We start from the raw sequence: 12,925 nt of genomic DNA on the forward strand, positions 1-12,925 counted from the left end.
GCAGCTCTTCCTATCTCCTGCCTGCCCTCCTTCCCCCACCAAAATCTGTTCTGCCCAATTCTTTCCCATCTTAGGAGATGACAACTCCAGCCTCCTTGTTGCTCAGGATACAGCAAAAACCAAATTTACCCTTTACCCTCACTGTCCCCCCTGCCCCATCCCTATGTCTTATACAATATCAAGTCCTGTCAGTTTTAATTTCAAGGTAAATATGGAATTCAACTTCTCCTCTCTACTGCTTTCACTCTTCTGCAAGCCACCATATCTCTCCTCCAAATGCCTGAAATAGCTCTGCAATGGGCCTGTTTCTGTCCTGGCTGCCTTGTAGTCTGACTCCAGCAGGGCGTCCAGAGTTTCTTGTTGAAACACATCTGATTAGTGACCTTAATTCCACCTTCACTCTTAATCCTACTTTGCCATGTAATGTAACAAAGATATCAGATCATGTTACTTCTCTGCTCAGTGCAACCCCAGATCTCCTAGGAAAAATCCAAGGTACTTAGACTAATCTATAGGATCTATGTGTGATTTGGTTTCCATTATCTCTTAATAGTATCCCCTCCTCTGCTCCATTTCTGTCACTTCCCTCCAGTTATACTGGCTTTCTTGCTATTCTTCCAATCAGCCAGGCAGGTTCCTGCCCCAGGACATTTTTTCTTGCTTTTCACCCTCGCTAGAATATGGTTTATCAATATCAAATTATTCATATCCATACTTCTTCTTCTAAGGCTTTATTCAAAGTAAACTTCTCAGTAAGGGAGGGATTCCTAGCCATTTATAGCTAAAATATCAAACCTCCACCTATCTCTTCAAAACTTTTATTTCCCATTCCACTTTCCTCTCCCTCCTTAACAATGATCATGTTCTATAAGCAATATAAAATTTTATTTCCCTTGTTTAACATCTCTCTTCTCAAAGAGAATGCAATCTCCACAAGTGAATTTAATATAGTAAAGATAGAATCTAACATTTAATTTGGCTTTATTTTTGTTTTAAAAATATGACAAATCTTCAAAAAATAGAATTCCAATCATCCGGATTGAAAATCCTACTGAATAGTCTTTCAGAACTGGTTTACTTTTCAATCAGTACCACAAGGCTTTCTCAACTATGGCTAAGTTAAACTGCATCAATCAACCAATAAGCGGGTTCTCCAAAAAAGCAGCAAAACTGCATAAAACAAAAATAGTCTTTGTTTATATTTTTATGGCTCATTTAAATTATATCACACATTGCAGCTGGCAGGTTCTAATTATACATATTTCTAAAATATAGATAATATAAAAAATACAGAAAAATTCAAGGGATACACATTTTACACAATATCAACTATATTGATTTTCTCTTGAAATCTTTTTAAAAATCAGGATGTATATAAAATTTTGTATCAAGTTTAATATATGAATTTCCATAAACAGATCATTATTTAGATTAATTCAAATTCTTAAATTAATTTTAACTTCTTGAGAGAGTTCTTAATTTTGATACTTTGGTTCATCTCCTAGTGATTTACTCCCAGGAGTTTCATGTAAGAGAAACTGCCTTTTCCTTTTTCTGACAATGAATTGCAAATTGTTTTTCAAAACTGTTGTATTAATTTTTCACTTCCACAAGGAATAACTATAAATAAGAGTTTCATCACATTTGCCAGCATTAGTTTCAAAAGTTATTTGTAATATGATGATTCCATAGGTTAAAACGGCATCCTATCTTTTTTTAAATCCCATTGATAACTGTGAGTTTAACCTAGATAGATATTTTTATTTAAAATACTTTTGGCATCAGTAGACTGACTCAAAATAATTGGATCAAGTGAAATTGCCAGTCACATGGATTGTACATAGTTACATATAAGTCATATACTGACCCTAATGGCCTAAATATAATGACAATAAATATCTGTTAGAAGACCCTTACGATCACCTATACATAAAACGAAATGGAAATGATAGTTGAATTCCTCTTTTCAGTGGAGGCATCTGCAAAACCCAAATTCATTTTAACGCCAATTCATCTATCATATTCCATGCAGTGTGAGTAAAATATTGAATAAGACAGTCCTGAGGAGCTCAGGTAAGTGAAATATCTGCTTTTTCAAATATTTCAGTCAAATACTTTTAGTGATCAAACTTTATTCATTTTATTCTCACATTATCAAGAAGTTTCCTAACTTGATGTAGCTAAGCAGTGTAGAAGTTTACATATCAGAATATTTTCTGGTATCTACAGAAGCAACACCTGGACATGTCAGGGTACACAAGACCTCTTCTACCTGCTCTGACATTTTCAAGCCGTCCACTTATTTCTCTGGCAACCTTCTCTTGGAACATGTACTGCACTTAAAAGTCAAAACACTATCAGCTGTGATAGTGATGCTAAATTATTTAATTTGTGTTGGCCTTCTCTTTATTCTTCACTTAAAAATATTTAATAGGGCATTATTCAGATGAATGATACTACATCTATGCAATAATATGCAATAGTCACATCGTATTAACTCTCAGTATGGCAGGGGCATCAACCACTCTGAAATTCTCCTAACCTAATGAGATGAGAAGAGCTGTAAATACATGCATATGCCTAACACTAACTAGATTTAAATATCAGGTCTGTGCATAATGGTGTTCTCGTCAAATACTTATGAATGCTCTATATACTCACATGGAAGAGAACAGGCTCTAAAATTAGCTGGGTATTATATCAACTTGTGTTTCTTTTATCTAAACACATATTTGTGTACATATGCTTATATGAATGCATGCATCTCAATATAACTACTTTTTAAACTTTAAATCTATATTAATTTCATAATTCCATGCAGACATCAATCTATTCATTTAAAAACCACTTAAAAATATATAGCAAACTGGTAATAATGGTATTGCCGAAGAGTGAATTTCAACGTGCATTCTATGTTTTACATTTCTGTACTTTTTTAACAAATTATAAATGTGGATAATATGGGGAAGGATGGAAATAAGAGAGGAAATTAGGTCTAATACAAATCACATATTTCAAAATGAAGATGTTCTATTTCATCCATAAAAAAACATTTTAAGAGCTAATACTGCCATTTCTTACAGATGACTTTTAACTACTCTAGAACAGCTGGAAGATTTAGCATGCTGAGTCAATTCTCAACAAATACATCACTGAAGAAATTGAAACTATAATAATTTACCAACATTGATGTACATCTTTATAATTATAACCCATTTTGACACCTTGTATTATTTGCTTCTCATGCCTATTCTTATCCCCTTTTGCAGATGAGGAAAAATGGCCTATATATAGATGACATGTGACACAAGTAATCTATGCCAGGATCCAAGTTCTGCCATGTCTTCAAATCATTATGCTTGCTTTTTTTGTTTTGTTTTGTTGTGTTTTGTTTCATTTTGTTTTTTTTTTCCCATTGTGCTATATACACCGCCAGTTAAGAACTATGCTTTTCAAACCAAAATGCTTTCTTTTACTTCTGGATCTTTGAACATTATAAACTCCTCCAAGCACATGGAATTGCTAGAGTGAATACCCCCTCCTGACACACCAAACACATACATATGCAAAATATTGAAAGCAATTGTAGAGTACAGAGCATCAGTATCTTTCATTTACTATCTGTAATAAAGGCTCTTCTAAAAAAAGTAAATTCAAGTGAAATGTTCCTTCAGACTCAACATCTACATTTTCCTTTTCACAGTTTTTATTTCCTCTTGTTTCCACAAATGTTAGCATATGATAATACATCCTAGATTCTCAGTTCACAGAAAAAAAAAAAAATAATACCGATAAGCTCTTCCACAGTTTTCTGTTAGGACCCAATGAAACACTTACAAGTTGAAATTCATTCAAAGCAAGAGATTAGGGATCTTTTTTTTCCATTGGCCTCTCACTGTTGTGGCCTCTCCCATTGCAGAGCACAGGCTCCAGACGCGCAGGCTCAGTGGCCATGGCTTACGGGCCCAGCCGCTCCGCGGCATGTGGGATCTTCCCGGACTGGGGCACGAACCCATGTCCCCTGCATTGGCAGGCGGACTCCCAACCACTGCGCCACCCCGAGAAGAGGGATCTTTGGAGAACACCCAAACTGAACTATACATGGACAGTTCCAATGGAAGAGGAAGGGAGTTTTGTCCCCCAGGGAATAGTTAACAACATCTTGAGATATTTTGGGTTGTCACAATTTCGGGGTGCTGCTACTAGTATCTAGTGGGTAGAAAACAGAGATGCTGCTAGGCAGCCTACAATACACAGGAAAACCCTCCCACCTTAGAATTATATAGCCCAAAATATCAATAGCACCAAGGTTAAGAAGCTCTGATCTAGAATATAGTTCTATAGACATGTGTAATGCAACAAGGAAGGCATATAATTAAGCAAATTAGGGAGTCGAACGTCCTCTACTTGTTTTAAAAAAGCAAAAGGACACCTTATACACACTCTAACTTAAATCTCTCAGTCTCTTTCTCTCACTTTTTGCCCAGCTACACTGCATCAGATACATGCACTTGAGATCAGGTTGCATATATAGAAGGTATAATTCAGTCAATACAGGAGAAGTGGGGCACACAAACTTGTGAACATGTGGTTTGCATTTAACAGACCAGAAAAGTCAACAAAAATCATAATAATAATGTTTATATAAGTCAAATGAAAAAGAAGTATCTTATATTTACTATATATAGCACCCTTCATCTAAAGAATTTACAGACTTGGACTAAGTGACGCATTCATTCTCATGCTTCCACTATATCCATCCAAATAGCACATCAGAAGGAATAGTAATTTCCAGTTTGCTTTATGTATAGACTTTGATCTAACACTGGTGGCTATCAACCATGCCTGCAACTGCTATAGCTAATTACTTTCAACATTCACTGGATAGAGTTACAGCTAGAGTTTCCTGTCACTTACCTTCATTCTACTATTATATTCCCCTTTGCTACTGGGTTATCTTTAAGTGGGCATTTCTGGTGCATCTAAAAAAGCAAATCCTCAATTTCTACCTCCCATTGTTGTCAAAATAGAAAATCAAACTTGACCATTGGTATCATTTTATGTTTTCTTCTCCTTAAGTTAGCTACCTCTGTGAAAAAGCATCATCACCACGGTTTATAGCATACTCCTCTAACAAGGCCCATTAAATGAACACCTTGTTAAGTGAAGAAATGGGTTGATCTACACTAGGTTAATTTATTATCAGGAAGTCTGAAATATAACATATAATAGGAGGCTTGAAAGAAACAAATGATGATTGGTTCTTGGACCAGAGTGTTAGACTATAGAACTAATTCTCTACTAGTATCACATCCTGTCTCCTTTCTCCCACATCCAACAAGATACATACGAGATCTAGTCTGGACCTCTAACTCTTGGTTTAGAATTAAATATTTTCTCTGATAAGACAAGACCACTAAAACAGAAGCAGACAATTACTGCATAAGGAAAGCCCCCTGCTTTGAAAAATCTGTGGGTGATCCCAGAGTGGAAAATAAAGGTTCCAAAACACAGTCAGAGCCTGTAGGTTTTTTGTTTTTTGTGTTTTGGACTGCATAATAAAATCTTTCTCTGATCCATCTTTCTCAGCTCGAAGCAGTGATGCCATCACCTGAGCAAACCCAAGACCATAATAATTTTAGCTAACATTTTCATTTTAGTATATCTTCATTTTTAGCAAGGAAACGGTAAGGAGCATGTACTCTTCTTGATTAATCTGAAAGTTCTTTAAATACAGCAGGCATGGATATAAGGAAATACTTTAATAATTAGGTAATACAATTTTATTTTTCACGTGTTACACGACAGATTTTCCTAGTTCCACATCTGTACGCACCACACATACACACACACACACACACACACACACACCACACACATGCATAAGGCATAATTTTACCTTGTTTTTAAGACATGAAAATTAAGACAAAATAATTGTTATTTCCAAACTCAAATAAGTCCAGTTAAAGAAGTCAGAAAATGAATCAGAGTTAACAAACAAAAGGGTATATACTAAATAAAGTGTTTTGCTGAGCACCGGAGGCTACCTAATTCCTTTTCATTCATCATTTATAGTGTCCTTTGAAAGAAGAAAAAGTTTCATCTTAAGCTTTAATAAGCATTTATGGAAGCGTTTCATGGGGAAAAATAAATAAATGAAAGAGAAAAGAGAAAATGAGCCCTGCCCTGCTGCAGCTTCAGTGCTCAGATCATGTAATTTCAGAGGTTACTGGAAAGGCAATAATTAAAAAGCACTATGGAAATTTCTATTTCAACGTCCCTGTTTCCGTTCTGACAATGCTTTCCCTCACTTTTACAGACAGACATAAATGACAGCTTATTTTCATGCCGTTACAATGCAAATGCGCCTTGCATAGTATCCTTCCAACTTCTTCAGGGGCAGGGCAGATAACAGTACATCCACAGATAAACAGAGATCCAGCTGGGTTATCACACTCACGTTCCATAGGCTCTATGGCAACATTCTTGGATAAGAAAAAAAATTTTTTTTTAATGTATACAAGCGATAAGGCTCACGAAGCATTAGCTCTAACTTTCCCATTCGCAGCAGATCCTGTGAAACCAACCCAGAGAGGAAGATTTCACCAAATATTGTTTTGACTCAGAACCGGGTGAGCAGCCCCATTGCACGAAAATCTTAATGTCACTCCATAGTAAAGTGTCATGAATTGAAGCCTTACCTTCGCTGACTTGCCCTAATTGGTGGAAAGGAACTTAATTTACGAGCAGCACGGAGGGGACTTTGCCGGTGCTTGCGCCCGCTGCGCTGGTCCTCGGAGAGCCCCGGGCTGGCTCCGCGGTCCTGCGCGCCCCGGCTCCGCGGCTCCGGCTGCTGCAGCTCCCGAGCGCGCCTCTGATTGGCTGGCACCGCCAGTCCGCCTGATGCTCTCCTTCCCTGTCTCTCCTCCTTCCTCTCCTCCCCGGCTCTCCCGTCCGTCCGCTGCCTTTCCCTCTGTCTCCTCCCCCCCCCCCGCCCCCATTTTACATACTTTGGGGGCTGCAGAAATTCCACGGCACACAGAACGGGACGGACACCCTTTAGCCCCCTCACAGCAAGGTCGTGGGGAAAAAAATACCATTAATGAAATAGTTAAAATATTCAAAAACCCTGGACCGGCGGCCTCATCTTTAGTATCACTGCTCTTGAAAAATGACGGCCAGGACTCCGTGACAGTTTAGACCCTCAGTTCTCCGCGGGGGAGGGGAAACGGGGGGCCAGAAGGGGTTTGACTGTCAGTTGGGGCGGGAGTCGACATCGGGAGGGAACGAGAGGAAAAGCAGGCAGGGCAGGCACTGATGTGGCAGGCTGATAATAAATTTTCCTATTTCCGTGCAAAGTCGTCACAGCCTGCTAAACATTCAACTGCTGGCTCATTCATCAGTGATCCATAGTCTGGTGATAGCCGTGAGATTTAGCTTGAGGGATGCTCTTTAATGCCTTCCCCCAAAGTACTCAAGGCACGGAGGGTTTATATGAGACAGACCTTTCCCGTGGAGGTCAGCATATGTTCGTGAAGATGAATAGAAACCGCAATGCCTTTCCTACCCCCTTTGCTTGTACCAGGAAAACACACACACACACACACACACACACACACACACACACACACACACAACTTCTAATCTCTTCTTACTCCGGACTACATTTAAATGATTTATAAGGTACATAGCTTTTGATAACAAGGATTTCAGGCCTGATTGGCTATGTTCACAATTGATGTGAAATGACTTCAGCTCTTTCTTCCAACACAAAATCACCCACACTCACTCATTAAGAACATCAAGCATCCCCATTTAAAGTAGTGTAGTAAATAAGTGTAGGAGTTTATCTAAATTGGATGGCTATTCCAAGGATCACTTGGCAGATATATTAAGAATTATACAAGACCCTCCGTCATTCCAACCTCAAAGAGAACAGGATAACTTGCTCTGGTTAGTTGATACTATAAATGCTCACAAGCTAGTGTGATAGAGGGAAAAGGCCCTCTAAAGGCCAAAAGACATGGATTCAAATTCTGTCTCAGACTTTCCTCTATATCAGAACCTGTGTAAGCTGCTTCCATTCTCTGATTCTAAGGAGGCTTCTCTTTAAAATATAGATACTAATTCTCACTTCAGAGCCTCTCTGTACAGATTAAATGAAAATCTATGCAATTTTAAAGAAAGGATGTTTTGAATCAACTAGAGTTATATTTGACTACCTTTATTATGGCTTGACTGATGTGAAATGTGGACAGATTTAATTTGCTTTGTGTATGATTAAACAAACCAACGGAAACACCAAAAGCAGCTGATGGATCGGATGCTTTCTAATTGTGAAGGAATTGCACATTTAAGTGCGTTGTTACTCCTCAGGAAGATGTTAGGAGTCAATTAGAATTTGGAAATCTCCAAAAATCTAAAATCTCAGGGAAAAGTAGCATGGAAACAATAACATCAGAAATAACAAGCCAATGTTGTATTATGTTTTGTACATTCTCTCTCATGCAGTTTCTGATTCAAATGAGTTTTCCCTTGCATAGTACCCAGACATAAAATCATATTCATTTGTGGTTATTGAAAAGCACACATTTCAAATCTTCCTGTTTTGATGAAGCCCTGGGAGCACAAAGAAAGGAACAGTTATGAAAGCTAAAGGCGATAGAAAGAGGAACTTTTGGTCTAAAAGGGGTCATGTAGTTTAATTTAAAATTTTCACATGATGACATTCTCTAGAGAAGCCTAACTCTTTTATTTGGCTGACTCTAGTTGGATGCAATAAAATGTTTGTCAGTTTGCTACAAAAGCTTTTGCTGAGACACCAGCACTGAGCATCCTAGGGACACACTTGAATACAATGTGTTTTTGCTAGTCTTTCTTGATGGTTCTCCCTGGATAAGACCGTAACAAGCACACTGAGTGGACAGTCATAATGGAAGTCAACAGGCACTTGCTCCTTAGTGGGATGACATGCAGAAGAATTTGTCAGGTCACCAAACAATGCAATCTATTTCTAGGAAAAGAACCCCTGCACCAACGGAGGATTTATATCTAGTAGACTGCCCTCAGATTAAGGGCTTCATATTCTCCACAAACCCAGTGAAGCAACATACAATGGATTTAAATGGCTTCTGAAGTTTACTATTCTGAAACCGCACCAACTTTCCCTAGTCCTAGAAAAGCAAGCCTGTCAGCCACTTAGTTTGTCTCTTCTATTTTCAAGTTAAAAAGGAGAAAGTAAGTGAACCTATGCAGAACACGCTGCTTGAGGAAAGCCAGGTTGTAGGCAGGTTCTTTTTTTTCTCCTTATGTCAAAGATAACTTCAAGAAACTGGACAATGCATCAGTCAGCAGAATTTATTACAGAGCTAATCTCTGAAACTGAAGCATGGACGTTTCTGATCCCAAGTTCCCACTTATGTTACCTTCGGAGAGTTGTAAGAATCATTTTTGCTGGTGATGGGGAAGCATCCAACACAAGACTGATGCTGGTCAGACTATAGAAACTGGAAAGATAAAATTGTACTGCTAGACTGTGATCGTTCTCTGAGAGACAGACTCAGGAAATTGTCTCTTTAGATGTCATCTCATGCTCAGTTTTACCCTGGAAACTCAGGAGTCTAGGCAATGTTTTCAAACATAAATAAAGAAGGAACATAAATGAAATGTATAAATATCCGTTATTATAATTCAGCACTTGGAACAATTAACTACAGAAACATGGTGCCATGATTGAGTTTTAATTGAAATGATTATTGAAATTACAATAATAACAAAAAAAGTGATCTGATTTTTGTGTAAAGAAAAACAGCTGGTAAAACATGAAGCAGTACATGATTTCCTTTGCAGCTATTTATTTTATGTGCTTGGGTGACAAACACCACAGATTATATGTTTTTCTTAAAAGAATAAAAGAAAATTTACACTGATAAAAAATATTACCTCTAAGAATATTTTTAAAATGACCTAATAAAGTTAACCTTTACTCACTCAGATTACGAATTGCAGAATACTGGGGAAACACTGAGGCAGGAAAATAAAAAAGAGATAAAAAACTATTTCAAAGTTAACTATAGGTGTAATTGATTTTAAAAAGTAGTGCCTTCTTTACTCATAATAATAATTAGATTAATAAATGCACCTTTTTAAAGTTTTCTTCAGTGCATGTAAAATATGAAAAACAAAAACAACAGCAATGCACTTGTTTGGATCTAATGGGGCAGTGTTGCAAACTGACAAAGGGAAAATTAAAACTCCTCAACTTCTATAGTACATATATTTTATTTCCATAAAATAGATACTTTTTGAACTATACATGATAGAATAAGGACACTGGGTTCCAAATATAAGTGAAAATTTACTAACTAGTGGACCCTACTTTGAAGTGATTAATTTTTGCACAAAGATCACACAAAGTACATGCCAGGATTTTTTTTTTTTAAATATCTTAAATAACGTCGGTAAACTTTGAAGATTTGGTAAAAATAAAATAGTGCAGTAAGATGAGAGATAAGCAAATATTTTCCCAACTTAAGGCAAGATTGAACATGGAGTCTACAAATTAGACATTATTGCACCAAATGTGAAACCAGGCCAAGTTACAAGGTGATTTATTAAAGAGATGAGTGGACCAGTAAGGAAAGAAAATAGTGAGATTGCCTGAGTCTGTATCACATTCATATGAAACTCATTTCAAAATAATTCTATTGCTTTCTATGACAGACAAGCTAGGCAGGAACTAGGGGAAATGTACATGATATGATCTTTCTATATGACATCATCATCTCTCGTGATTTCATTAGAGCCCACATGGAGAATTTTAGTACAATTGTTCGGTGTAGCAACTGGTTGAGGCCCCATTCTCTCACATTTAAAAAGGTGGAGGTGCTCTCCTGGAGGAAAGTTTCTGGTAGTAAGCCACAGAGCTCTAACTCCAAACATGATCATGGTTTTATTAATGCTACGAACACTGAAGTCGTCCATAGGAATTTTATACTGGAAGCCAGTATATTTGGATGAAGAACTGGTAAAATATTTAAGGTCCTGAAAAACTTAAATGTTATCTCAAATCTAACAAAGAAGAAACACTACAGCTGGGTCCAAAAGTAGGAGTGTATTAAAAATATGGCCGTGGAGACAAGTCTTTGAATGAAAACTTATAAATAAGACTTAGAGATTTCTACTGACAGTAATTTTCGTATAAATCAATTGTGTGATATGGTCATCAACTTCAAAAACAAACTTATGATTACCAAAGGGGAAAAGTGGAAGGGGTAAATTAGGAGTTTGGGATTAACATATGTACACTACTATATATATGAAAAATAGATAATCAACAAGGACCTACTGTATATCACAGGGAACTCTACCTAATGCTGTGTAATAACCTGTATGGGAAAAGAATCTGAAAAAGAATGAGTATATGTATAACTGAATCACTTTGCTGTATACCTAAAACTAACACAAAATAAATTTTAAAAAAGTAAATGTACACAAGTGTCCTTAATAAAAACAAAGCATGGACATGGGGGCAGTGAGGGTCTTAACTCTAAAATATTGAGACTGTACCTGGTATATTGCATTTTAAGAAGACTTAGCTAGTTCCAATACTTCTAAATTAATTCATATTTTTGTAAGCTGCATCATGATACATTCATTCATTTGACAAAACTAATACCTCTAACTCCTTTCTCTCCCTCAGTCTTGGGAAAACCTCCACTCCTTTCTTCCCCTGTATCTCGCCCCTACCTTATCCATCTTCCAGGGGTCAGAACAAAGGTCACATTTTCTGAGTAAGCACCTTGCTCCAATAGGTTTGACTGACTCTACACTTTTTTGAGGCCATAAAATACTTTTAAAAGTCCGTCAATATCTTATTTAACAAATTGTGTTATGGTTAGTGACAACATGGCATAGTTGTTAAGAACACAGAATCTGGAACCAAACAAACTTGGGAAGCTACACAATTCTATATGCTTAAATTGAAGTTTCTTCTTCAGTAAAAATTCCATAATATTGCCTATCTCTTATGCTTCCAAGGAGGATTAAATATTTTAAAACATATAATGTACTTAAAACTGCACATATAGTAACTTGTATATAAATGTGCTTCCTTTATCATTATATGTTTACATATTTGTCTCCTAATTGAATGCTAGCTAGGAATGAACACCCAGTACCTGGTACATGCAAATGCAGCTGGGTGTAATGGAGACAACTCTACACTGGAGATGGAAGATCTAGGATTACTCCATCTGTCTACAACTCATTAAATACAGAGTTGCTTAACCAGCTTGTTTTACTCTCTGTATTCTGTTGTACTCTCTCTTTACTAGCTGACTCATAATTTTCAAAATCACCCTCACTTTACACAGAGATTTTGCAAATACTTAAAGGGTTTTACACGTACAAAAGGGTCTAGTACAGTCCTTGGCATATAAAAGACTTTGAATAAAGTTTAGTTGAATCTCAACTGTAAGTGCTCAGTAAGTGTTCATTAAATAAATTGTGTTTGATTTCTGTACTCCATTTTGTAGTAGAAAAAGTCAAATCACAAATAAACTCTTACCCAAGAGCTTTTAATTAAAAGAGAAAAATATAGCTTCCATGGGATGTCCTGGGGACATTTGCTCATTCAGTGCAACCTCCCATATCTATCTGTATTTACCTTTCTGGTGTTATATAATGAAAATTGACATTTCAGTGACCCTGAAGTATTGTAAGATTCTTAACTATCAAAGAAATATTATATTGCACACAGTATATAATATTTACAATGCCAGAAAAGAGACAAATATTTAAAAATCATTCTATAACCTCGATTTATAAAAACAAGAGTTATTTAATGTTCAATTAATCAGAACTTCTGGTTAACCAAATCTCTCACCTTTTCAGAACTATATTTAATTTGCTAATGTATATTTGT

General features: G+C 36.6%; 1 protein-coding gene across 5 annotated transcripts in view; it reads right to left on the reverse strand.

The window, feature by feature from the left end:
* CDH18 (cadherin 18) overlaps window positions 1-12,925 on the reverse strand; it is a 1,032,515-nt gene that overhangs the window by 507,827 nt on the left and 511,763 nt on the right. For 2 of the 5 annotated variants that reach the window (XM_067730426.1, XM_067730425.1), the window contains exon 1: window positions 6,702-6,916. The exons of 1 other annotated variant lie outside the window; for it this stretch is intronic. The gene's annotated coding sequence lies outside the window, so the exon portion shown is untranslated. Of the gene's footprint in view, window positions 1-6,701; window positions 6,919-12,925 lie in introns of those variants that run through there. 2 more of the 5 variants (XM_067730424.1, XM_067730422.1) reach the window with 2 other exon arrangements.

The sequence above is a fragment of the Pseudorca crassidens genome, chromosome 3, assembly GCF_039906515.1.
Source record: "Pseudorca crassidens isolate mPseCra1 chromosome 3, mPseCra1.hap1, whole genome shotgun sequence".
NCBI classification, from domain to species: Eukaryota; Metazoa; Chordata; class Mammalia; order Artiodactyla; family Delphinidae; genus Pseudorca; species Pseudorca crassidens.